The following is a 4,745-nucleotide window of genomic DNA, read 5'->3' as shown; positions in this document are numbered from 1 at the left end:
GTTTTGGGGGTGTTGAGTTGCCTAAGTTCTTTATATATTTGGATACTAATCCTTTATCGGATATGTGATCTGCAAATATCTTCTCCCATTCTGTAAGTTGTCTTTTAATATTGTTAACTGTTTCCTCCACTGTGCAGAAGTTTTTAGTTTTGCTTTCATTTCCCTGGCCTCGGGAGACCTATCCAGAAAAATGTTCCAGTCCTATGTTGAATAGAAGTGGTAAGACTAGATGTCCTGGTCTTCTTTCTGACCTAAGGGAAAAGCTCTCAGTTTGTCCCCATTGAGTATGATGTTAGCTGTGGATTTTTCATATATGTATGGCCTTTATTATATTGAGGTATATTCCCTCAAAACCTACTACATTGAGGGTTTTTATCATGAACAGATGTTGTATTTTGTCAAATGCTTTTCTGTATCTATTGAAGTGATTAGATGGTTTTTATCCTTTCTCTAATCGATATGATGTGTCACGCTGACTGATTTGCAAATATTGAACTACCCTCGCTCCCAGGAATAAAGTCCACTTGGTTGTGGTGAATGATTCTTTCAAATATATTATTGAATTTTGTTTGCTAATATTTTGTTGAGGATTTTTAAGTTTATGTTCATCAAAGATATTGACCTACAGTTCTCCTTTTTGTATTTTGTCTCTATCTGGTTTTAGTATCAGGGTAATGCTGGCCTCGGAGAATGAATTTGGAGAGTTAGGTTTTCTTTAGGTGGGTGCAGTAGAAGGCTGGCAGATGGGCAGGGGCACACACCACCCCAAGAGGGCTGCTTCCATCCAGCCATAGTGTTGATCATTGTCAGGTACAAATGTGGCCCATGTTGCCAGGATTTTTGCCTTTGACCAGAAGTCCAGAAACCAGCACTATCATGTGAAATGTCCTAATTTTCAAATGTTGGCTACTTATTCAGGTATTTTGAATGTTGGCATCAACCCAACTCAACCTCCTGCAAACCAGATGCAGTGCATAGGCTGCCAAGATATACCTCTACCTGCCCACTCTCCTGAGGTGCATGTGCTCTATTCCACAGATACAGGGATTATTTCTGGGCCAACTCCCATGTCTCTGACCTGACCCTTCTCTTCACTTCCTAGATCCACAGATCCAGCCTCCCTACAGGCACCTCATGCTCAACACATCTAACACTGCAGGCCCTTATGACCATATCTCTCTGCTCTTCGAGAGAAGCTGGGAATCTGGATTTGCATGTAAAATTACCAACTTAAAAAATTCACATTAAAAGTTTTTTCAGACAAAACTGTACCTTTTCTTGGGCTGCCAAGCTGCCACCCCTGATTTAGTGCAAGCTGGCTGCCCACAGGCACTGTGTTTAGTACTGCGTAGATATGATCTACACTGACTATGGTCAAGCCAGGAGTGAGTATTCATATCCCCCTGATTCAGGTGAGGAGACAGTCTTAGCAAGGCCAAGTAAGTTGCTGAAAGCTACACAGCTGGTCAATGGAGCATATCTCAGAGTTTAGGTATTTTTGCTCAACTTAAGTTTTCCCTCTAAGTTTGTACAAAGTCTTACCTCTTCTCTATTATTCACTCTAATTACCATCTCCATTCCCAACCTCCACTTCTCTCTGTCCAGAAGTGATTCAGAGTTGAAATGTACAACAACCCAAATTCCTATAATCGCAAATGGCTGTAGAAGTTAACTTGCACATACCAAGGTTTCTAATAAGGGAAACTCCTGGCTTTCTTTTTGTCTCCTAGTTTGCTCCTACTGCCTTTCTCCCCACAATATTTCCAGCATGTTCTGCCCAGCACAAACCTTAGAGTATCTCTAAAAGGCCACACAAGACCTCAGTGGGAATAGAAAGATACTCCTTTTACTTAAATTTCTGCCCTGCCTTTTTATCACAGGCTGTAGGGACAGATCCTGCCAACTGGCACTCTTCTGAAAGATGACTGTCTCTAGAGTGGTCCAGTCTAGAGAGACTGAGTCCCTATATCTCTGTGGGCACATGAGTAGGCAGGGATTGCTGGATTATATTACCAGATATAGGATATCTGCATCTGCAATGGCACAGGAGATACGCTTTTCCCTATTACTCCCACTAAGTTCAACTAAAAACCCTGAACATCATATATAAGACAAAATGAAGGAAACTCTGAAAGAGGAGACAAAAGGCAGACCAGCTAGGGACTTCAGGAGCCAAGGAATGGTGGCAAGCTCCTGGGTTTTTGTTTTGCCTTAGATATTGTAGTCTTTGAGCTAGAGAAGCCAACAATCCAGAAATGTCATGGGCACAGACCAAGCAATACCCAACCAAAGCCTGTTTTTCCACCTAAAGAACCAGGAGAGAGAAAGCTGAACAAGACAGAAAAGCATGGGATCCCTGGGTGGCGCAGCGGTTTGGCACCTGCCTTTGGCCCGGGGCGTGATCCTGGAGACCCGGGATCGAATCCCACATCGGGCTCCCGGTGCATGGAGCCTGCTTCTCCCTCTGCCTGTGTCTCTGCCTCTCTCTCTCTCTGTGTGACTATCATAAATAAATAAAAATTAAAAAAAAAAAAAGACAGAAAAGCTTCAGACATTGACCTTCCACACTAATCAAACAACACAGAAGTAAAACATTGCTCACTCCCACACCCACCAAGGCTGAGTAGGCAAGCTGGGTTTCTCATTCTACCTGGGAGTAATAAAGCCACACTGCCACCTGCCCATCCCCTGGCCTACAGCAGTATTAGAGAGGACCAGCAAAGACAGAAGCTTTAAATAAGATCCAGAGTCTCACCATACAAGACCAGACTATCTGGGTTTCCATAGAAAAACACACATCTCACCAAGAACCAGAAATACCTGAAGTTGGATGGGAAAAGACTGTATAGGAACGCCTGGGTGTCTCAGTGGTTGGGCGCCTGCCTTCGGCTTAGGTCATGATCCTGGGATCTAGGATCCAGTCCCACATCAGGCTCCCTGTGAGGAGGCTCCCTCTGCCTATGTCTCTGCCTCTCTCTCTCTCTCTCTCTCTCTCTCTCTGTACCTCTCATGAATAAATAAATAATTTTGTAAGACAGTATATAGATGCCAACAGAAAGAACAGTGATTTTAAGGCAGCCGTGATAAAAGTACTTCAAGGGGTGATTACAAACATGGCTGAAACTAATGGAAAATAGAAGGTCTCAGCCAAGGAGGAGAAGACCTACTAAAGAACCAAAGGGGAATTGGAGAACTGAAAAATTAGACAGCTGAATTTAAAAAGCTCAGAGGATGGGTTCAGAGGCAGAATGCAGGGGAGAGAGGAAAGAAGCAGTGAACTGGAAGACAGGGCACTAGAAATTACCCCATCTGGACAATGGAAAGAAAATAGACAGGAAAACAAATGGAGAGGGCCTCAGAGACCAATGGGACTATAACAAGAGATCTAACATCATGCCATCGAGTCCCAGAGGGAGGGGAGGAGAAAAGATGCTGGGGAGGACAAGGCTAAAAGTCAAGAAAGAGCCACAACACTGAAGGTTGACAAGGGTGCTGAGTAGCTGGATCTCTCACCCATTCTGGGTGTTCATATGAAATGGCATAGACTCAGGTTCACACAAAAATCTCTAGGTGAGCACTGAAAGCAGCTTTATTTGTGATAGCCCCAAACAGGTAATGACCCAAAGTCCCTCAATGAACTGTGTGATTCAAGTTATAGAACATTCTCGAAATGAGAAAATTTTAGAAACAGGAGAACAAATTAGAGCCTGGCAGGGGTTATGAAAAAGATGGGGGTGGGAGGGAAGTATCTCTGGCTAGAAAAGGCAACACGATGTGCTGGAATGTTCTGCATCTTGACTTTATCAACGTCGATATCCTGGTTGTGATATTTTCCTACAGTTTCCCAAGACGTTACCATGGGGAACCTGGGTAGAGGATGCATAGCATTTCTCTGTGTTAGGTGTTAACAAGTGCATGTGAATCTACCAGTATCTCAAAATAAAAAGTTTACTGGATAAAAAAGAAAAAGAAAAAGAAACACCAGATATACAACAGCACAGTCTCAATCTCTAACCTGCTGGTTTCTCAATCTGCTGACCACATACCACACTCTCATTTATGTTGGTAACCGAGCAAGCAAAACTTCAAGCTCACTACCCCCATTTCCACAGAGGCTCTGCTGACAACTTCAGCAAAATCTGTCCTCCAAACTTTCACACTGTCTATTTAAAGTTTTGGAATGTTGGAGCTGGAAAAATCTGAAACAACAGCTGCATACACAAGATGGACTGGTGGGCTCCCGGCCCCCCATAACATCTTTCAGATCCCCAACTGCCGGGCTTTGAAGAAATTACCATCCCAGTAAATACAATGTACTTAGCAGGGCCCCTGCCCCAGGGCCGCTGCCTCTAGACCCTGCCTATACGGATGTTGCAAAACAGCCCCTCAGAGAAGTCATTTAGCTACAGCTTCTATATAGCAGGCCTGGTGAACTGCTTGAGGCCAGAGAGCTGGCCAAGCCACTGGGCGGCACTTAGGACCCATAGCTTCTCAAAGGCTATTGTTTTATTTCTTAAGTTAGATCACAGGCTCTAAGCGGCCTTGGCCCCCTGCACGCAGACAATGTGACATTGAGATACCAGTTTCTGGAGGACAGCAGTTCTTTTCACCATTGGTATGGCATACAGTTATGTGAGAAAGAAGGAGAGGCACAAAGGCCAGCTGAGGTCAATGTGAGCTGGGGACATTTGTCACACTCCTTGGGGACATAGGTATTGTTGCATTCCGGCTGCAGGTGAGGAGAT

The sequence above is a fragment of the Vulpes vulpes genome, chromosome 9 (genome assembly GCF_048418805.1).
Source record: "Vulpes vulpes isolate BD-2025 chromosome 9, VulVul3, whole genome shotgun sequence".
Classification (NCBI taxonomy): domain Eukaryota; kingdom Metazoa; phylum Chordata; class Mammalia; order Carnivora; family Canidae; genus Vulpes; species Vulpes vulpes.
This window is presented reverse-complemented; position numbering follows the sequence as displayed.